Source organism: Aethina tumida, chromosome 3 (assembly GCF_024364675.1).
Source record: "Aethina tumida isolate Nest 87 chromosome 3, icAetTumi1.1, whole genome shotgun sequence".
Lineage (NCBI taxonomy): Eukaryota > Metazoa > Arthropoda > Insecta > Coleoptera > Nitidulidae > Aethina > Aethina tumida.
Window position 1 is genome coordinate 363,095 of NC_065437.1, and position 24,560 is coordinate 387,654.

Here is a 24,560-nt window from a genome sequence, read left to right on the forward strand (position 1 = left end):
TCTATCATCAAAATTGGTGGATTTACAGATATTTTAGTTAGACCATGTGAATCTATCAAAATTATTAGAAAAAAATTAATAATTCAAAAACTATTGGGTTTAGGTATAAGACATAGTATAGTCATTTTATTTGCAATTATTTGTAGAATTTAAAAATCCAAAAATATACAGAGTGGAGAATAACAAAATTAATAATATTTTAAGATACTCTAAATTAAAAGTAAATAACAAACACCCTGTATATAATTTTAGAGTACTAATAATGGCTTTTTATAGGATGGTTATTGGTTAACGTGTATACCAAAAATTAACTTTCTGTCATCAAAATTGGTGGATTTACAGATATTTTAGTTAAACGATCTGAATCTATCAAAATTATTAGAAAGAAATTAATAATTCAAAAACTATTGGATTTAGGTATAAGACATGGTATAGCCATTTTATTTGCAATTATACGTAGAATTTAAAAAAGAAAATATATACAGTGTGTTCCGTTAAAAATAATAGTTACTTCCAGAAAACTCAGAAGTGAAATTTGGTTCAAAATAAATGAGAAAAAGTAAAATAAATTAATGAATAAATTAGATGATTGCCCTGTATATGTATTATTTCTATTTATTTGAACAAATTGTTATTCCTGGAAGTATTTACCTTTTAATATTATCAGAATACAAATATTTCGATCATTATCAGTGATAATCAGAGACGTAATGTTATGTTTTTCAAGTATTTATTCTGTTCCAAATGTCTGATAAAAAATATACAAATACGTACCATTTAATTCACAATAGGGAACCCAAATTTGTTGTTCCAGTAAAATGTCATCTGTAAACAAAGGAATATATAAATAAATGAGTACAGAAGTAAAAAATAACTTAATTAGTTTATGTTGTAGGCCATAGAAGGAAGAAAAGGAAGATGTGTTTGAGACGTGAAATGAGTAAAATCCTGACATAAACAACCTGTTGTCGCAAAGTAACATTTCTAACAGTAAACGAATCACGTTTCATATTAGATATTCGTAACGTTATCACTTTGCTAATATTCCGGGAAATCTGTTTCCACGGCACTTTTCATTCTACATAAGTGCACTTCATTTGTCTCTAAGCTGTTGGTCGCCCAGACTCGAACTAATAACATCATGACCGGAAAATTGTTTGAATAAACCCGCAAACCGTCTCGTTAGAGGGGACTTTTCATCTTGAATGAGGCAAATTGAGTTCGATGAAAACAACGGCTGCACTCTCGGGGGGTGGGGGGGATGAAGAGAACACGGCAACCACGATTTACATTATCGGCACGTGTTTTGTACGTAGTTAAAAGGGGGCACCGAATATTATCTCCGTATTTTGTTTTATTCTTTCAGATTTGTCGGGAATTTTTATTAGGATCGTGTTTTTCGGGACTGTGTACGTTTTGCCATTTGCGAGCTTCGCAATCATAAATTATTACTCGCGAAGACAATCTTCTTTTCATTCGAACTTTCTGTTTGTATTGTATCTGAGATTAAAAAAAATGGGCTTCAGTAAAATACTCGCATTATAAAAAGCTTCTTATTATCAATTTTCTTTATTTTACAAATGTTTCTTAAGACATTTTTATATTTATAATGGCAATTATTGAATAAAAACTATTAAATTATAAAAGGTAACTAATTTTTTATTATAATAAACACCTTTAAAAGTCTTCTAATTATCATTATTCTGATGAAATTTAATTATGAGAATTTATAATGAATAATTATGATAAGTGATTAAATATCATTTGACAGTTTTCATCACTAGTTCAATAAATAAAGGAATATTTATTAGGTGAGAAAAGCTGCACCCCGCACTTTGCCAAAACGGTATAACAATTACATGGGAATTTCGGGCTCATTTTGGGCTAATTTCGGCCCAAAAGTAAAAATTTTGGGCTCGAAAAATAACCGCTTTTTTTTTCATTTTAAAGTGCGGGGTGTAGCTTTACCGTAAAGCTACACCCCGCACTGAGTTTCAAAGGCTGGGGCTATCGAATCAAAAAAATTTGCATGCAGGAATTTCGGGCTCTTTATGGGCTCACGAATGGTCAAAAGAAAAAAAATGTAGCTCAAAAAATAATGGGTGATTTTTAAAATTTTAAGATTTCTACGTACTTGCACTTTTCTCATTGACATTACACGGTTAATTCTGTCGATTCCGAAGTGTTCTTGGTACTGAAATTTCGGGCTTTTTAAGGGTTAATTTCGGCCCAAAAGAAAAAATTTTGGGCTCGAAAAATAACCGTTTTTTTTTTATTTTTAATGTGCGGGGTGCAGCTTTACCGTAAAATTAGACTCCGCGCTGAGTTTCAAGGGGTGGGGTTATCGAATCAAAAAATTTTATATGCAGGAATTTCGGGCTCTTTACGGGCTCACCAATGATCAAAAGAAAAAATATGTAGCTCAAAAAATAATGGGTGATTTTTAAAATTTTAGGATTTCTACGTACTTGCACTTTTCTCATTGACATTACACGGTTAATTCTGTCGATTCCGAAGTGTTCTTGGTACTGAAATTTCGGGCTCTTTAAGGGTTAATTTCGGCCCAAAAGAAAAAATTTTGGGCTCGAAAAATAACCGTTTTTTTTTTATTTTTAATGTGCGGGGTGCAGCTTTACCGTAAAATTAGACTCCGCGCTGAGTTTCAAGGGGTGGGGTTATCGAATCAAAAAATTTTATATGCAGGAATTTCGGGCTCTTTACGGGCTCACCAATGATCAAAAGAAAAAATATGTAGCTCAAAAATTAATGGGTGATTTTTGAAATTTTGGGATTTCTACGTACTTGCACTTTTCTCATTGACATTACAGGGTTAATTCTGTCGATTTCGAAGTGTTCTTGGTACTGAAATTTCGGGCTCTTTAAGGGTTAATTTCGGCCCAAAAGAAAAAATTTTGGGCTCGAAAAATAACCGTTTTTTTTTTTATTTTTAACGTGCGGGGTGCAGCTTTACCGTAAAATTAGACTCCGCGCTGAGTTTCAAGGGGTGGGGTTATCGAATCAAAAAATTTTATATGCAGGAATTTCGGGCTCTTTACGGGCTCACCAATGATCAAAAGAAAAAATATGTAGCTCAAAAATTAATGGGTGATTTTTGAAATTTTGGGATTTCTACGTACTTGCACTTTTCTCATTGACATTACAGGGTTAATTCTGTCGATTTCGAAGTGTTCTTGGTACTGAAATTTCGGGCTCTTTAAGGGTTAATTTCGGCCCAAAAATCAAGGAACAAAGAAAATGTTGATTTCTCGGTGCAGCATTACACTGCTGCAATTTATTATGAAGATCGCACGTGGACAGAAATCGATGACCTAAAAATTGGCGAATTTCCTCTAAAAAATAAAGATATCCAACCTCATGTCATTATATATTCGAAAATCACTTAGTGAAGGTTTTCAGAAATAACTATTTTATTTTTTTAAATTATTTTTTGAATAAACATAGTACTCAAACCATGTTCAACCCGAAAAACAGAGTGTTTTATTCAAAACATCTAATCTGAAAGGTACAATTATTTAAACAACAAATTTAAAACAACGAGACTGCGTAACATAAATTTATATAAAATATAAAAAAATTAGCCCTTACCAAAACGGTAATTCATACAAGACAACTGCCTAAATTTTTTACTTATGAACATTATTTAGTATATAAAAAGCCTGAAATTTCCAAATCACCGTATCCAACTGCATATTTTCAATAAGTGGACTTACACACAAACTTAATTAACAATTAAATAAAAAATCGATTTTTGGAGCCCAAAATTTTTAATTTTGAGTAGAAATTTCAGTACCAAGAACACTTCGGAATCGACAGAATTAACCGTGTAATGTCAATGAGAAAAGTGCAAGTACGTAGAAATCCTAAAATTTTAAAAATCACCCATTATTTTTTGAGCTACATATTTTTTCTTTTGACCATTCGTGAGCCCATAAAGAGCCCGAAATTCCTGCATATAAAATTTTTTGATTCGATAACCCCACCCCTTGAAACTCAGCGCGGAGTCTAATTTTACGGTAAAGCTGCACCCCGCACATTAAAAATAAAAAAAAAAACGGTTATTTTTCGAGCCCAAAATTTTTTCTTTTGGGCCGAAATTAACCCTTAAAGAGCCCGAAATTTCAGTACCAAGAACACTTCGAAATCGACAGAATTAACCCTGTAATGTCAATGAGAAAAGTGCAAGTACGTAGAAATCCTAAAATTTCAAAAATCACCCATTATTTTTTGAGCTACATATTTTTTCTTTTGATCATTGGTGAGCCCGTAAAGAGCCCGAAATTCCTGCATATAAAATTTTTTGATTCGATAACCCCACCCCTTGAAACTCAGCACGGAGTCTAATTTTACGGTAAAGCTGCACCCCGCACATTAAAAATAAAAAAAAAAACGGTTATTTTTCGAGCCCAAAATTTTTTCTTTTGGGCCGAAATTAACCCTTAAAGAGCCCGAAATTTCAGTACCAAGAACACTTCGGAATCGACAGAATTAACCCTGTAATGTCAATGAGAAAAGTGCAAGTACGTAGAAATCCTAAAATTTTAAAAATCACCCATTATTTTTTGAGCTACATATTTTTTCTTTTGATCATTGGTGAGCCCGTAAAGAGCCCGAAATTCCTGCATATAAAATTTTTTGATTCGATAACCCCACCCCTTGAAACTCAGCACGGAGTCTAATTTTACGGTAAAGCTGCACCCCGCACATTAAAAATAAAAAAAAAAACGGTTATTTTTCGAGCCCAAAATTTTTTCTTTTGGGCCGAAATTAACCCTTAAAGAGCCCGAAATTTCAGTACCAAGAACACTTCGGAATCGGCAGAATTAACCGTGTAATGTCAATGAGAAAAGTGCAAGTACGTAGAAATCTTAAAATTTTAAAAATCACCCATTATTTTTTGAGCTACATTTTTTTTCTTTTGACCATTCGTGAGCCCATAAAGAGCCCGAAATTCCTGCATATAAAATTTTTTGATTCGATAACCCCACCCCTTGAAACTCAGCGCGGAGTCTAATTTTACGGTAAAGCTGCACCCCGCACATTAAAAATAAAAAAAAAAACGGTTATTTTTCGAGCCCAAAATTTTTTCTTTTGGGCCGAAATTAACCCTTAAAGAGCCCGAAATTTCAGTACCAAGAACACTTCGAAATCGACAGAATTAACCCTGTAATGTCAATGAGAAAAGTGCAAGTACGTAGAAATCCTAAAATTTCAAAAATCACCCATTATTTTTTGAGCTACATATTTTTTCTTTTGATCATTGGTGAGCCCGTAAAGAGCCCGAAATTCCTGCATATAAAATTTTTTGATTCGATAACCCCACCCCTTGAAACTCAGCACGGAGTCTAATTTTACGGTAAAGCTGCACCCCGCACATTAAAAATAAAAAAAAAACGGTTATTTTTCGAGCCCAAAATTTTTTCTTTTGGGCCGAAATTAACCCTTAAAGAGCCCGAAATTTCGGTACCAAGAACACTTCGGAATCGACAGAATTAACCGTGTAATGTCAATGAGAAAAGTGCAAGTACGTAGAAATCCTAAAATTTCAAAAATCACCCATTAATTTTTGAGCTACATATTTTTTCTTTTGATCATTGGTGAGCCCGTAAAGAGCCCGAAATTCCTGCATATAAAATTTTTTGATTCGATAACCCCACCCCTTGAAACTCAGCGCGGAGTCTAATTTTACGGTAAAGCTGCACCCCGCACATTAAAAATAAAAAAAAAACGGTTATTTTTCGAGCCCAAAATTTTTTCTTTTGGGCCGAAATTAACCCTTAAAGAGCCCGAAATTTCAGTACCAAGAACACTTCGGAATCGACAGAATTAACCGTGTAATGTCAATGAGAAAAGTGCAAGTACGTAGAAATCCTAAAATTTTAAAAATCACCCATTATTTTTTGAGCTACATATTTTTTCTTTTGATCATTGGTGAGCCCGTAAAGAGCCCGAAATTCCTGCATATAAAATTTTTTGATTCGATAACCCCACCCCTTGAAACTCAGCGCGGAGTCTAATTTTACGGTAAAGCTGCACCCCGCACATTAAAAATAAAAAAAAAAAACGGTTATTTTTCGAGCCCAAAATTTTTTCTTTTGGGCCGAAATTAACCCTTAAAGAGCCCGAAATTTCAGTACCAAGAACACTTCGGAATCGACAGAATTAACCGTGTAATGTCAATGAGAAAAGTGCAAGTACGTAGAAATCTTAAAATTTTAAAAATCACCCATTATTTTTTGAGCTACATTTTTTTTCTTTTGACCATTCGTGAGCCCATAAAGAGCCCGAAATTCCTGCATGCAAATTTTTTTGATTCGATAGCCCCAGCCTTTGAAACTCAGTGCGGGGTGTAGCTTTACGGTAAAGCTACACCCCGCACTTTAAAATGAAAAAAAAAGCGGTTATTTTTCGAGCCCAAAATTTTTACTTTTGGGCCGAAATTAGCCCAAAATGAGCCCGAAATTCCCATGTAATTGTTATACCGTTTTGGCGAAGTGCGGGGTGCAGCTTTTCTCACCTTATCAAATTATATTAATCATTGAATAAAGAATACTCATTAGGATTATAAGGATTATAATGAATAATTAAGATGACTGAATATCATTCGATAGTTTTCATCACCAGTTCAACAAAATAAATGAATAAAACATATTTATTTTCATATTATGAAATATCAAATTATATTAATCATTGAATAATGAATCCTCATAAGAATTATAAGGATTATAATATATCGAATATTATTCGACAGTTTCCATCACTAATTCAACAAAATAAATAAATAAAACTTATTTATTTTCATGTTATGAAATATCTAATTATATTAACCATTGAATAAAGAAACCTCATAAGAATTATAAGGATTATAATGAATAATTAAGATAACTGAATATCATTCGATATTTTCCATCACTAATTCAACAAAATAAATGAATAAAACATATATATTTTCATGTTATGAAATATCAAATTATATTAATCATTGAATAAAGAATAATCATAAGGATTATAAGGATTATAATGAATAATTAAAATGACTGAATATCATTCGATACTTTTCATCACTAATTCAACAAAATAAATAAATAAAATTTACTTATTTTCATGTTATGAAATATCTAATTATATTAATCATTGAATAAAAAATACTCATAAGAATTATAAGGATTATAATGAATAATTAAGATGACTGAATATCATTCGATAGTTTCCATCACTAATTCAACAAAATAAATAAATAAAATTTACTTATTTTCATGTTATGAAATATCTAATTATATTAACCATTGAATAAAGAAACCTCATAAGAATTATAAGGATTATAATGAATAATTAAGATGACTGAATATCATTTGATAGTTTCCATCACTAATTCATTAAATAAATTAATAAAACATATTTATTTTAAAGTTATGAAATATCAAACTATATTTACTATAGAATCAAGAATCCTCATAAGAATTATAAGGATTATAATGAATAATTATGATGACTGAATATCATTCGATAGTTTCCATCACCAGTTCAACAAAATAAATGAATAAAACATATATATTTTCATGTTATGAAATATCAAATTATATTAACCATTGAATAAAGAATCCTCATAAGGATTTATAATGAATAATTGAATATTATTCGATTTAGTTCCATGTATTATGAAGTATCGAAGGTAAATATTATAATAAATAAGTGAAATGTTCGAATAACGTTCAATTATCGGATAAATTAATTCGAACAGTTATAAACAATTGAATTCCCCAACACAGCAGTAATAAAAAGTGAATAATTAATTGGCAGTGTTGGAACAACTCGATAGTTTCCATCAATAGTAATTTGTGATATGAGAAAACGTATAATACAAAGAGAATAGAGAGAAAACGTTTAACGTTAACGACGAGTTAATCCAGCAATAATTAAAAATAGAATCTCGAACAGTCCGATAGGGTTAATTTGTCCGTGATAAATGAAAGGGGATCGCTGATAAATACGATATTTATATATCATGTAACGTACGTTTATTTTGTAAATGAGGGTTTGTCCAATCATTTGTTCAATCCTAGTAAGTCTGGCCAAATCCCCTGACATATATCCCCAGCTATTTCTGCAATCCCCCATTGGCAATATAATAAAGTTTGTTAACATGATATCCAGATTCCTCGCTCGGAGCATTTAATTTTTTTTCGCCGCCAAATAAAACCTGAGCACTGGTTCAACGTGCAAACTAGCTTCGAGGGGGGAAACTTTCTAATTAGCACGGGAACATGAGCAAACTTGCCTCTTCCATCACGTGATTGATCTGTTTGAGTTTTGAATTAGTGAATTGGCCGATGACTTTCGGGATTAGGACGTCAACAAGGATGCATCCTTGGCAACAGTATTTTTAACAGTGTTTTATGGCATTGTCACGACACGGGACGCCCTCGTCAGCTTCTGTGCCGCCGCGTAGTGTTTCCAACTAAAACACAATTTAGTTGCGGGGTGGTATATTTATAGGAGCCAGTTAAATCCCTGTTTAATTTAATTTAGCACGCCAGATGTTGGGGAATGATTTTCAAATCTTAATTTCCTTCAACATATCAAATGGCACTTAATTATACAGATAAAAGTCCTTCGGAATTTCATAATTTCAGTTAATAACACATCCAGTAAACACTTCGGTAACGTGCCAGCGTGAAATATGTTCAGACACACGTAAAGTGGGGCTTTTATTGATTTCCATCGAAACGTTTCTATTAAAATACAATTAGTGTAATTCGTTGTAGATTTATCTTAACAATTAGCATTGGAAAAATAATCAGGGAAAGAGGTAAACGGAAACAAAGTGTGACTCGTACTGTTGTGTGTTTGGATCATAGATTACATATGCATATGTATGATTTATTTTAGTGAAATAAATTCTGGGTTCGTTGGCTCCGCAACGCCGTATTTTACCTTTAGTGGCTCATAAAACCATCCGAATGCGTGCCATTTGACTCTGCACGGGGAAAGTGGAAAATTATTTACTCTACGAAAAATGGAAAATAACCAGTTATTGAATTCTAATTTTACTATTCATAAATCACACTCGCCACAATTATTTTCCTTTACACTCGTTCTTCTTTCAAGTCGTTTTAATCATTCAAAATGTGAATATACATAAGTTTTAATTACCAACTTGAATATCCTATAGTGCATTCACATAAGGTGAGCAACAGTCATGCGCAGTTCAAGTATTATATTTATATTTAAATATTTCATTTTATTCATGACCAACCCTAAAAATATTTATTTCCTTGATTAATATTTAAACTTGAGTTATAAATGTTTTAAATTACAAATTGCTTTTTCCGCATTGAAGTACTAAATAAATTATTAGTTTTTTTGCAGATTAAATTATTTTATGGTCAAACAAAAATAAAAATAAAAAACAACAGACCACAAAGGAAAAATAATATTTATTTTATCGATGTTTGAAATAAGCACTTTATGAAATTCCGGGACTGCAACAAATATTTAACAATAAATCGGCATATTGAGTTGGTATGAAAGCGAATAATTGAATTCATTATAATGAATTATTGTGGATACGAAATGGGACATTGCAGATTGATAAAATTAATTCCAGATGAAAAACGTTTTCTAATTATGACATAAATTAGTTAAATTAATTATTGTGTTAATTAATAACGGGATTACTCAAATATTGAATCGATTACTCCGGTGTTAGTTAGTTAATTTAAACAAGTGAACTAGCTCAGAACAAAGAAGTAAGTAAGTAAGTAAGTAAGTAAGTCAATGGATGCTTATCGTGGATGGTTTATGATTTATCTAGTCACGGGGTCAATTGTCATCTAAACTGGATGGAAATCATTTACCAACACTAAACTCGGTTGTTGCTTATTTACGAGTGAAACTGTGAAACCGGGGACTGACTATTCATCGACACATTATGTTATTGCTCAGTTGGGAGGCATTAACGATGGGGGATGCTAACGGTTTTCTATTTTGATTTAATATACCTGGAGCACACAGCATTAATGAGGCCGCAAAGAGGATATGAGCTTCGGTTTCGATGGTTAATGTTCCCAGACGACGTTTATTAATAGACGTGATGCTGCACTCCTAATTTGGTTAAAAAAACTTCGGTTTCACTTAGTTAATTAGTGATAAACAGCTATTTAAAATTAATTAACCTGAAGCGAATGTCACAGAGGACTGTTGAATCAAATCCTAATCAATACGTTTAACATTGATAACACACAATGGAATTTTTAAATAAATTTCACACGCATGTAATAATTTATATTATTAACTATACTGCGAAATATAAATTATTAAATAATAAATCAGATACTGTGTATAATAAAATGACTAACTAAACGTATTTTAATTTATATTTGTGTAATAAATTTACAGATTAATTTTTAATATTCATGAATTTTATAAAATTGCATTGTTTTAATGAATTTTCAATTCATTGAACCCTTTACAATAAAATATTGTTAAATAAATTCTGTATTTATTAATTATTGAACAAAACCTTATGGGAAAAATTATTGTCACAACTATACTCCATTAAAACTAAGTACAGAGTAACATACAGAATTTTTAGTGTATTCACATAAGATATGAAGTGATTATTTAAGACTAAAAATGTCTGAAAAATATTTTTTTAGACTCAATAATATAACATAAAAATGAACGTTATAATTGATATTATATACTTTATTTTTAAATAAATAAAAATGTAACCGAATAGTTCTCAATAAGTATTATAAATCGTAGAATTTTTTAAAAATTACTTACAATGACAAATGTCACTAAATAAATCTTATAGAAAATAAGCTAATATTGATTATTTTTTATTAAAATTTTTGATAAATGATTTAATTTTTTTTAATAATTAACATAAATCTTGAAATTCTTCAAAAATTACTTAAAATGACAAATGTCACTAAATATTTTTATATAAAATAAGCTAATATTGATTAATTTTTATTAAAATATTTTATAAATCAGCTAATATTTCTTAATAATTATCATAAATATTGAAATTTTTTAAAAATTACTTAAAATGACAAATGTCACTAAATATTCTTATCTAAAATAAGCTAATATTGATTATTTTTTATTAAAATTTTCGATAAATCAGCTAATATTCCTTAATAATTAACATAAATTTTGAAATTCTCTAAAAATTACTTAAAATGACAAATGTCACTAAATATTCTTCTATAAAATAAGCTAAAATTGATTATTTCTTATTAAAATTTTTGATAAATCAGTTAATTTTTCTTAATAATTAACATAAATGTTGAAATTTTTTAAAAATTACTTAAAATGACAAATGTCACTAAATATTCTTATATAAAATAAGCTAATATTGATTATTTTTTAATAAAATTTTTGAAAAATCAGTTAATTTTTCTTAATAATTATCATAAATCTTGAAATGCTTTAAAAATTACTTAAAATGACAAATGTCACTAAATATTCTTCTATAAAATAAGCTAAAATTGATTATTTTTTATTAAAATTTTTGATAAATCAGTTAGTTTTTCTTAATAATTATCATAACTCTTGAAATTCTTTAAAAATTATCTAAAACGACAAATGTCACTAAATATTCTTATATGAAATAAGCTAATATTGATTATTTTTTATTAAAATTTTTGATAAATCAGCTAATATTTCTTAATAATTATCAAAAATTCTATAAAATTTACTTAAAATAACAAATGTCATTAAAAATTTCTTAATGAAATAAGCTAATATTGATTATTTTTTGTTAAAATTTTTGATAAATCAGCTATATTTCTTAATAAATCTTAAAATTCTTTACAAATTACTTAAAATGACAAAATCATTAAATATTCTTGTTTAAAATCAGCTAATATTGATGAAATTCTCTTGTGTAAATACACTCTAGATTTAGTGCAACAGTTTAATATTGATAAAAATTTATCAAAGTAATTTTTAAGTGTTACTTGTATTTTAAGTCTAATAGTCTTTAGTTCAACTGTTATAGTCAGGTTATCATTATTTATAGTTAGATAAAATAGTTTAAAGAAGTATTTTGGTCATTATTCAGGGAATAATGTTTATTTTAACCTTACTTATCGAGTTAAGAGCAAACTAATGCAGTAAATCAGTAAATATTAAAGCAGCAAAACATAGATGAAAAGATTATTAGTAAATATATATTTGTCACTTTGCCATGCAGAACAATATCAATCAATCAGTCCGGAACGAAATTTCGGAATATTCCGCACACAGTCCCGCATACCTAAAATAAAGGCTTAATTAAATGGACACAGACGCACCCCCGGGGGCGGAATGCAACGCATCTCCTGCTCTCCCCACAGATTCCCGGATTGCTATATTTAACGGTTCATCGCCGGCCGGGCCGGCTCACATAAACCAGACGTCTTTTCTAATGTTTACATAACAGTTTGTTTATATACATTTATACGTTTATACGTTTATACCCTCTGGTGACTGTGAAGATGTGAGAGATAATCGGAGCCGCTTCAAGGCTGTGCGTCACACTGTCAGCTCTAAACATAGATTTGTTTTAAATAGTTTTTACATTTCAATTCGGCACAAACGGATTTCTACGGCAACAATACTCATTGTTAGACAGATAAATCGGCTTAAGGGAACACACAACTTTGCCAATATCGGTCTCACATAAAGGTTTTATAACCGAGGACTCCACACAAGAAAAAGATAATTTTTTTCCTGACGGAACGGAGTATAAAATTTACTTTTTGTACAAATTCAACATTAGACGTTTATGTTTGTGTTTGGGGCACGTTCGTACCGCACACTCACGTCTCTTGATTAAAACAAACGTTGAATTGTCCGCATAAATATTTACCGTAACAATCGAATATTGCTGAGCAAACTGTTGTTCGTTCACTCGTTCACTTTAAAGGTGTTTTATCAAAAGCCGTTCAAGGTATGCGTTCAATTACTTAATACGATGCGAATTCGATTCGCATAAAAATGTCAGCTTCAAAGGAGCGAGACATGTGAAGTGGCAAAAAATAAATCTTTTAAGAAAATTATATTTCTCTCAGTATAAAAGACAGCTTTTAAAATGATTTGCTGTCGGGAGATATTCCTTTTATAATTCAACTCTTTTTCAAGGGAAAACAATTTATCTTGTTTTAAGTGAATTATTAATGTTGCCTTCTTTTTCAGTGTCTACACAAATGAATATTCATTCATAACGAATACATATTTTAAAGGTTATCTCAAAATTTGCAATACTTATTATACACTACTTCCAGGGAAACATAAATTATTAATTAGATAGTTTAATGTGTACGTTCTTAAGGCTCCATTACAAAAAACACAGTCAAACTTTAGTAATTTTAATAATTTGAACAATATACTCTTTCTTCTATTACTGACAAATGTCACTAAATATTCTTATAATAAAATAAGCTAATATTAATTATTTTTCATTAAAATTTTTTATAAATCATTATATTATTATCATTATAATTTTTGCTATTTCCAGAAATGTATAGGATTTCCATAATTTCTTTCATTGGGAAGAAAGAAACATTGCACTCCAGAAGAGAGGCAAATAATAATTTACATGAACAAAAAAACCACCTTTTATAGACACACCCTTGTCTATATCCCTTGTGTTGATGTCTAGAAGAATTTACACTCAACGGCCCTCCCAACTAAACCACTAAATTGAAAAGAACTTTTCACAATTTATATTAAAAAAAAAAAATAACGCAAATCATTTATTCGTGTCACAACATTAAATTTCGGAAGCGGGAGTTAGTTGAACGTAAATTATTGAGCCTCTGATAAATATAAATTCTATTTTGGTATCGATGCACCGGGTAACATTTTTTTTCGTAACAGACTAATTATGGATATTGACTGAACTATGTTTTATCATATCATCCGGATGAAAATGTATTTTTACCTGGGAGTTGTAAAGTTTCAAGGGTGAAGTATATTTAAACGTATTCCCCAGGTCAATACACCAACCAGGTCAATGTTATTTTAGTTATTCGTTGCTCACAAATAAATTTATAGTATTATGTAAAAACTATTTTTTGCAGTGGCACATTAAAAATAACTCGGATTGATTGGGAGTCAGTAATTTTATGTGATGTGCACATCATATCACAAATTAATTTGTTGTTTCAACACGACGAAGCGAAATGACCTTAGTCAGATTCTCGGAAGTAACCAGTAACTGACCCCGAGATGGATGAAGGTTAGACGTAGAAATTATAAGCTTGGAGACAATTTAATTAAGCAAAAGTAACATAAGTTTTCAACCTCTTTCTCTGTTGTTCCTCACGACAAAGAATTATCCCCATTTTTTCCTGTGGAAAACTATTAAATGTACGTTGGAAATTGAGTCACATCGAAGTGTATAATGTAATAATTTTATTAGATGTTTGTTTAGAATTATTTTTTGTACGTGCTATCTTATCAAAGCAGATGATTTCATGTCGTATTTACTTTGTTCCATCTTATCGGTGAACAGCAACAGTAACAGCAACAGCGAAGCAACACCGCCGTCGTTCCCAGAACCAAAAGAAAAATGATGGAAACGAGTATTTCGGTTGTAAAACACGCGGCCCCGTCCACAATTACCATTCTACTTTTACTTGCGTTCGTCATGAATGGATAAATGGTACAAACGGAATTGGTAGGCAAACCGGTTGATCGAAAATGTTCCGGCAACGCTGCCGCAACGAGGCACGGGGCACGAGGCAACGCAAAGTTCCGCTGTTCGAGGCCTACGCAAGAGAAGTGGAGAAATTCTTCGGATCTCTAGTGTTATGGGTTTCGTTTTCTTTGTTGTGGATTCCTTTCGGACTGACCCAACTTTAATGCAATTAAACTTACAATTTTTATTATAAAATATCTTAGACGAAATATCTGAGGCTATTAATCGAATATTATTAATGATAATGAGACTAAAGGTGACATTTAGGACGTTTAACACCTCTCATTTATCAAATGAATACATTTTTCTTACTAATTTACCATTTAAAAGTGTGTTTAAAACATTGATAATGTATCTTAAGAACATATGTCATATTTTTTGCTCTATTCCTTTTGTAATATAACATAAAAAAATGGTGGTACCACGCTAAACATTGATAAAAATGAAACATACCAACTTCAGTTTGGCTGAACAGAAGTCGATAAATTTAACAACAAAAGAAAGAGTTTTCTTTGATCCATCTTCTCTATTTTATATCCTTTGTACAATAAAGGAACCGAAGTGACATTATTTTTTATTATTAGATACTAAATTTTTGTTCAAATTCAAATCAAGTTTGACTATGTTTATTATAATAGAGCCTTAAGATTGTACAAATTTAACTATCTAATGATATATTATCATATTTTATAAATTTTATAAAAAATTTCAAGATTTATGACAATTATCAAAAACCTTAAAAATTACTTAAAATAACAAATGTCACTAAATATTCTTATATAAAATAAGCTAATATTGATTATATTTTATTAAAATTTTCGATAAATCAGTTAATATTTTTTAATAATTATCAAAAATCTTGAAATTCTCTAAAAATTACTTAAAATGACAAATGTCACTAAATATTCTTATATAAAATAAGCTAATATTGATTAAATTTTATTAAAATTTTCCATAAATCAGTTAATATTTCTTAATAATTATCAAAAATCTTGAAATTCTCTAAAAATTACTTAAAATGACAAATGTCACTAAAGATTCTTATATAAAATAAGCTAGTATTGATTATTTTTTATTAAAATTTTCGATAAATCAGCTAATATTTCTTAAAAATTATCATAGATGTGGAAATTCTTTAAAAATTACTTAAAATTACAAATGTCACTAAATATTCTTATATAAAATAAGCTAATATTGATTATATTTTATTGAAATTTTCGATAAATCAGTTAATATTTCTTAATAATTATCAAAAATCTTGAAATTCTCTAAAAATTACTTAAAATGATAAATGTCACTAAAGATTCTTATATAAAATAAGCTAATATTGATTATTTTTTATTAAAATTTTCGATAAATCAGCTAATATTTCTTAATAATTATCATAGATGTGGAAATTCTTTAAAAATTACTTAAAATGACAAATGTCACTAAATATTCTTATATAAAATAAGCTAATATTGATTATATTTTATTGAAATTTTCGATAAATCAGTTAATATTTCTTAATAATTATCAAAAATCTTGAAATTCTCTAAAAATTACTTAAAATGATAAATGTCACTAAAGATTCTTATATAAAATAAGCTAATATTGATTATTTTTTATTAAAATTTTCGATAAATCAGCTAATATTTTTTAATAATTATCATAGATGTGGAAATTCTCTAAAAATTACTTAAAATGACAAATGTCACTAAATATTCTTATATAAAATAAGCTAATATTGATTAAATTTTATTAAAATTTTCGATAAATCAGTTAATATTTCTTAATAATAATCAAAAATCTTGAAATTCTTTAAAAATTACTTAAAATGACAAATGTCACTAAATATTCTTATATAAAATAAGCTAATATTGATTATTTTTTATTAAAATATTTTATAAATCAGCTAATATTTCTTCATAATTATAAAAAAAATGTTGAAATTCTTAAGTATACCTAAAAATCATTGATTTTCTTATTTAAGTCAGCTAATATTGATTATTTTATAGTAAAATTTTTGATAAACTAGCTAATATTTTAGCTATTAGATTAATAATTATTATAAACCTTGAAATTCTTTAAAAATGTCTATAGTTCAGTTAATATTCATAATGTTACTTGATGTACTGATAGACCAAAATAGAATTTATATTTTAAGAGCCTCAATAACTTACGTTGAGTAATTCCCGCTTCGAAAATTTAATATTGTGACACACAAATAAATGATTTGTTTCTTTTTTTAATATGAATTGTGGAAAGTTCTTTTCAGTTTAGTGGGAAGGGAATTCGAGTGTAAATTCCCCCGGCCGTCAACACAGGGGAAACTTACCTGAATTTCAATATAATCCGACCGCCAACTTTTGGCAATTCACTTATTCCGCCCACATTAATATTCATATATTCAATTGTAATTTGTCCTACATTTTTATTTCGGCCCTTTGGCCGGTTTCCCGGTTAATTAATCATATTAATGTCACGATAATAATGTTTATTTGCTGTTCCACCCCAAATTCTATATATAAATATTAGAAAAGCAAATTGAAAAGTTTTGATTGAGTTTTAAAATTTAAATGCCGGACTGAACGGCGTACACAACGTCGGAAATTAATACGAAAAAAATAGTTATTTGCGGCCGCTCGTGGATGGATATACTGTATGACGGATATTCGAGCGGGTCATTGTGTGGGGACAGGCGTAACTAATCCCCAATTTATTTTTATTATGGGCTGTAAGTATTAGAAATGTCTACACGGCGGACCGGGCTGCGCCGCCCTTTTTAAGTCATCTGGCCCGGGAATGTTTTTGGTGTAATAAAATTACTGTTCCGACGAATTGATGTTAGGTAAATGTATCTTTTTCTTTCCCACTTCGGGTTTGTTTTCGGAAGCTGCACTTGAGCCGTGAGCCTTGAGCCACTTGAGGCCAACTCTGTGTTTTACTTATTTTAGCTCCTGTCTATTATTTTATATTACCAAAAATATCCAAGAAATAATGATTACATCAAAATCAATAAAGAAATTGATGAAATTGTATGAAAATTTAATATTTAAACAAATTTTCTGCAATGAATTTTGTATAATATAGTTTTATAACTGGATACAATATAATTAAAAATTAAGAGCAAAAAATTTAATGGGCGAAATTGAATGAAAAATTTGATTTAGTTAATTTTATTCGAATTTTAAATAGTCAATTTGGAAATTCAGAGGAAATTAATTAATAAAAATGTTAATATTTGAATTCAATTATGAATTAATGTGAAGTTGGCACCGCAAAATCGGTAAAAAATTATGGCCAGAGTTAAAATTAAATGTTAATTAAAGAGTCATTAAATATTTCAACATAAAATTAATATTTTTACTATACTTGAGTCGTTTGATTTAGTATTAAAATTTTAAATATATAGTGGTGGCCAGAGAAATAGGCAACTTTACTATTTTTATGTTTAATCAATAAGGTTGTTTTCAGTTGGATTTGGATCCGGACTTTGAGGAGGTCAATTAATAAGTCCAACATGATATACTTTTAAGCAATTTTGAAAAACATAACATCTACGTAACTGGTAAATTATCCTCTTAATATTTTTATACACGAAACGGTCTAAATTCAGTTAATATTAGTAATACTCCATCAAAATACTTGATGAAAAAGTTAATAATTATTATATCGTAAATGTTCTTTTTTAAATCAAACTAATCAAAATTTTTGATGAATCAAACAATAATTATTATAAATATTAAAATTCCTTAAAAAATTATTAAAAATGATGAATATTATTAAATATACTTATCTAAATTCAGCTAATATTAGTGATATTTCATCAAATTTCTTAATAAATCAGTCAATAATTATTATAAATAATAAAAATCTTTAAGAATTAGTAAAAATGCAAAATAGTATTAAATAATGTTATCCAAATTCAACTAATATTAATGATATTTTATCAAATTTCTTAATAAATCAGTCAATAATTATTATAAATAATAAAAATCTTTAAAAATTAGTAAAAATGACAAATAGTATTAAATATTCTTATCCAAATTCAGCTAATATTAGAGATATTTCATCAAATTTCTTAATAAATCAGTCAATAATTATTATAAATAATAAAAATCTTTAAAAATTAGTAAAAATGACAAATAGTATTAAATATTCTTATCCAAATTCAGCTAATATTAGAGATATTTCATCAAATTTCTTAATAAATTAGTCAATAATTATTATAATTAATAAAACATTTTAAAAATTACTAGAAATGAGAAATATTAATAATTTGTATTTAAATTGAGTTATTATTAATGATATTTAATCAAAATTTCTAATAAATCAGTTAATAACTATTATAAATAATAAAATTTATTAAAAAATAATAAAAATGAGAAATATTAAATATTTTTATCTAAATTCAGCTAATATTAGTGATATTTCATAAAAATTCTTGATGAAGCAGTTAATAATTAATATGTCTTAAAATTCTAAATATGACAAACATTATTAAATATTCTTATTCAAATTTAGCTGAAATTATTTAAAAATTATTAAAAATGATGGATATTTTTAATTAAATTTAGTGATTTTTCATTAAAATTCTTGATAAATAAGCTAATATTTCATAATAATTATAACAAATCTTGAACTTTATAGACATATATGTCAAAAATTATATATTTATATTTTATATTGTTTACAAAATTTAAGTCTAAATTGAAAATTATTTTATATTAAAGGTAATACTTAAACAGTAATTAAAGTAATAATTGATAAAATAGAATGGAAATTTTGATTTTTAATTTTATTGTAAATTCTAAACAGAAAATTGGTAAATAAAGAGATAATTAAAAATATATAAACAATTAATATTTTATTATTTTTTAGTTTTTTATGTATTTATTGTGAAAAGTTTTAAATTTATTTTTTATGTCGACCTAAATTTCAAAATGTACCAGATCAAACTAACTAGTAACAGATTGTTAAAAAATTTATTAAACATGAGTGAAATGTGTTCATGCTAAATTAAACGATACAAAATCGTAAAATGAAAATCATGTAGTACTAAATATATTCGAGTCTAGTAAAAAATATGATTTCTTGAAAAAATATTGATATATTCATTTATTATTACAGAAATTCCTGCTGATTTTGTTGTGCCACCTTTTTATTACTTCAAACATTTAAATATTAGTTTAAATGAATGACAGAAGTGAATGAAACTATCAAAAACATTAAAATAATTGACATATTGGTTGTAACCATAGAACAAACAAATATGATAACGATTGGATGGCAGTATTAAATTTCAGTTTCTATTAATAATCAATCAATTGTTAAACGGCAGATCTGGATTAAGTATTTGAAAATGATCATTTCTTCGTTTTAAACATGTTTAACATGTTGTTTTGTTGTAAGTCAGCCCAATGACAGACTGGCTTCGGAATCCCGCAAAGACCTCCTGGTTCCTCGGTGGCAAAATCTTGGCAGAAACACAATTTACATGAAGCTCGAGTCAAGTTCCATTCCGTTCGCGTTTCGCATTTCGCATCCAACGTTATTTACCTGCAGTCTGCGAACACCGTAAATATGACAACGTGCGGTCGCCTATTTAAATACCTGAGGTCGCGTGTCCTCGTCTAGACTCTAAACCGAAGAACTTTCCAACATGGGCGTTGCCACGTTTACTCTTCAACTAAAAAACAATTTCAACTATTCTTCGAGGCGAGTCGGAACAGCCCCTGTAAAGCTGTGGCAGTGACCGCAGCACGACACATAATTTCTATGCGAAATGTCGTCTGGCCATAATATGAAATTCCTTCCCCCGGACGTTCAAGGTCCGGCAAATGCAAAAGGAAACGGTGTTTGAATGTATAAATACAGGCTCCAAAGACACGGTAATGGTACCCGCAGTTTTATCAACTTATTTACTGAAGACACCGTAAAGAGAACGGTGGTGCGGTGGTGCGGTGGGCAGGTGCTCGAAGGCATCAACGTCGGCCATTTTACGTGTTTCAGCAATACCCAGCAGACCTGTACGAGTCCGAACGATCATTTACATTTACATGTTGTATGCGGCGACTGAGAAACAAGGTCAAATATCAATGTACCTGGTCCGAGTCGTTATTCAACGCAAAACAAATCGTGACTTATTTACATTCCTGCATTGTGAACTTTGCTTTTGGTTTTGCTTTTAGTTCTCCTCCCGGTACCACTCGGCTGACGCAGCCTGACTGGTTGGTTGCCGGTGGAGGTACTCGACAAACGGGTTTGGGCCAACGGGCAAAAACACGTGCGGAAACGAGAGGAGTTGCAAACGTGCCCCGACCACTCACCCAGCCACCCAACCACCGGCGGGGCGCGTTCAAACTTACTGGTAGAGAACGTAGTGGTGCGAAGACGCCGTTAACCCACACATCACCGCATCGCCGCGCACAACATGAACACCCTGCACACTCACATGGTCACAATCACCGTGCATCACCAAAACAAAACCCAATACGGAATAGAACACCGACGATACTCTGCGAGGAGAGGAACACGTTGAGAGACGCGCGCGTACGCGAGAAGCAAGGCGACACCGACCAACCTGGAACGGCCTCTCAGGCCACACTGTTTACAAGAGCCGGCTCGGAGTGCGGGCTAGCGGCACTGGCACCATCCCTACTTTTACTCCGCGGCGGCGGCGGCGGCGGCGACGGCGGCAGCGCGATGGCTTACCTATGCAGCAGGCGCACCGACACTGCCGTCGACGTTCAACAACTTGACTCGCTCTTCCTCGCCGTTTTTTAAGGGTTTGCCCTAGACTTGCAAGTTGCAACTGATTGACTAAGTTGGAACAGGACGTGTTCAATCGGGTTTGGGTGATGCAGCTTGCTGCTTGTCGTAAATCATTAGCAGTGACATGCGGTGCAAAAGGATATCCGTTTTGCCTCAGCTAAACATTTTCATATATTTTTACTGCAACGAATAATGCCTACAGTTTCAACAACTATATTTCCGCAAGGGAATTTCATTCAAATCCGAGGAGAATATATTTAAAAAGTGTAATATTTCATCATATTTTAATGATACAATATTTAATAATTTACTTTTTAGATTTTATCTCAGCTAATATTAGTGATATTTCATCAAAATTCTTGATAAAGCAGTTAATAATTATTATAAATATTAAAATTCTTTATAAAATTACTAAAAATAACAAATATTATTAAATGTTCTTATCTAAATTCAGCTAATATTAGTGATATTTCATTAAAATTCTTGATGAAGAGGTTAATAATTATTAAAAGTCTTAAAATTTTTTAAGAATTACTTAAATTGACAAATATCATTAAATATTCTTATCAAAATTCAGCTAATTTTAGTGATATTTCATCAAAATTCTTAATAAATCCGTCAATAATTATTATAATTATAAAAATTTCTTAAAAAAGTACTAAAAATGACAAATATTATTAAATATTCTTATCCAAATTCAGCTAATTTTAGTGACATTTCATTAAAATTCTTAATAAATCCGTCAATAATTATTATAAATATTAAAATTTCGTAAAAAATTTCTAAAAATGTCAAATATTATTAAATATTTTTATCAAAATTCAGCTAATTTTAGTGACATTTCAACATAATTCTTAATAAATCAGTCAATAATTATTATAATTATTAAAATTTCTTAAAAAAGTACTAAAAATGACAAATATTATTAAATATTCTTATCAAAATTCAGCTAATTTTAGTGACATTTCATTAAAATTCTTAATAAATCAGTCAATAATTATTATAAATATTAAAATTTCGTAAAAAATTTCTAAAAATGTCAAATATTATTAAATATTTTTATCAAAATTCAGCTAATTTTAGTGACATTTCAACATAATTCTTAATAAATCAGTCAATAATTATTATAATTATTAAAATTTCTTAAAAAAGTACTAAAAATGACAAATATTATTAAATATTCTTATCAAAATTCAGCTAATTTTAGTGACATTTCATTAAAATTCTTAATAAATCAGTCAATAATTATTATAAATATTAAAATTTCGTAAAAAATTTCTAAAAATGTCAAATATTATTAAATATTTTTATCAAAATTCAGCTAATTTTAGTGACATTTCAACATAATTCTTAATAAATCAGTCAATAATTATTATAAATATTAAAATTTCTTAAAATATTACTAAAAATGTCAAATATTATTAAATATTCTTATCCAAATTCAGCTAATATTGGTGATATTTCATCAAAATTCTTGACGAAGCAATTAATAATTATTATGACTTAAAATTCTTTAAAAATTACTAAAATTGACAAATATTATTAAATATTTTTATCAAAATTCAGCTAATTTTAGTGACATTTCAACATAATTCTTAATAAATCAGTCAATAATTATTATAAATATTAAAATTTCTTAAAATATTACTAAAAATATCAAATATTATTAAATATTCTTATCCAAATACAGCTAATTTTAGTGACATTTCATTAAAATTCTTAATAAATCAGTCAATAATTATTATAAATATTAAAATTCTTTAAAAAATTACTAAAAATGATAAATATTATTAAATATTTTTTTCTAAATTCAGCTCAGTGTTATTTCATCCAAATTCTTGATAAATTAGTCAATATTATAAATATTAAAATTATTTAAAAAACTACTAAAATTGACAAATCTAAATTCAGCTAAAATTAGTAACAAAATTTATTATTATTATTTCTTTAATTACTTTGATTTTTGTTGTTAATTACACACTTTAAATAATGTTTATATAAAACATTATTTCATTAAGTAGATTTGATGTTAAATCTTATTTTATTATACCTAAACTATATTTTTTGGCAATAAATACATTAAAGAAACATTTTTTTATGATTTAATATTAACTATCTTTTTAATTTTCTTACCCTTCAAAAATTTTTATCAGTTTATTTATTAAGATCATTGTCTGGAATTAAGATCTAACTTTTTACAATCCAGTTTTATTTAATAGCAGCACCCAAACTAGAAAAAGGTTGAAAAGATTTAAACAAATTAGAATTGAAATGTAACTGAATAGGTGAGCATGTTTTACACATCTAAATTTAATTAATTTGATAAGATTATAATTGATTTTTCTGAAGAAGAATATTTCTTTATAAAGATTTTATAATAAATCTCATTTTATTACACCAAAACTATAATTTTGAGTAATGAACACAATAATATTTTATCATATTAGGACATGACAACCACATATTACATTAAATTTTTTATATTAATATCATTCGATCTTCTCTACAGTAATAAAAGTTGAATAATCTTAATTTAAGACCCTGCCAATAAAAATTTATTGCCATTTCCCTCTAAACCACTTTATGTGCAGAAATATGCTTTAGACTGAACGATTCTTAATTAAAACAATGTATCATGGTATGTAAATTTCATACACAATTATAACTTATAACCAGTTAATTTATTTAGACATTTGTAACTTTTTTAATTACACCCATAACCAGTATAAAATTGTTTGTGCACATTTTCCTACACCCACAACAATAAAAAATTCCTCTCCCATATATTTAACATTTTCAGCTTGAAATAAGCAATTTTTTATCGCTGGAAAATCGCGCACGTTTTAACTACGCAACCCAAAGTTAATTCATTTCCGACACGCACCTTGCCCATTTTTTTAAAACTACATATTTATAAAATTATTATTTGTGGGCTTAAATTTAATGCATCCATTTAGATTAGACCCAGATCTGTTCACTTAACGTAGGAAAGAAAAGAATCATTTTTCACAAGAATGAATTAAATTGTGCTTTATTTCTATTTAAAACTTTTTAGCTATCGATACCCATAAATTGGCTGTTGATGTATTTT

The 24,560-nt window shown here is 28.6% G+C and overlaps 1 protein-coding gene across 10 annotated transcripts in view; it reads right to left on the minus strand.

Annotated features, from left to right (window-relative positions):
• LOC109603458 (fat-like cadherin-related tumor suppressor homolog) overlaps positions 1–21,373 on the minus strand; it is a 156,278-nt gene extending 134,905 nt beyond the window's left edge. For 9 of the 10 annotated variants that reach the window (XM_049964842.1, XM_049964837.1, XM_049964839.1 and 6 more), the window contains exons 1-2: positions 21,064–21,373; positions 775–825 (exon numbers count right to left, since the gene is read on the minus strand). The gene's annotated coding sequence lies outside the window, so the exon portion shown is untranslated. The remainder of the gene's footprint in view (positions 1–774; positions 826–21,063) is intronic. The other variant, XM_049964835.1, reaches the window with a different exon arrangement.
• Between the last annotated feature and the right edge of the window lie 3,187 nt (positions 21,374–24,560).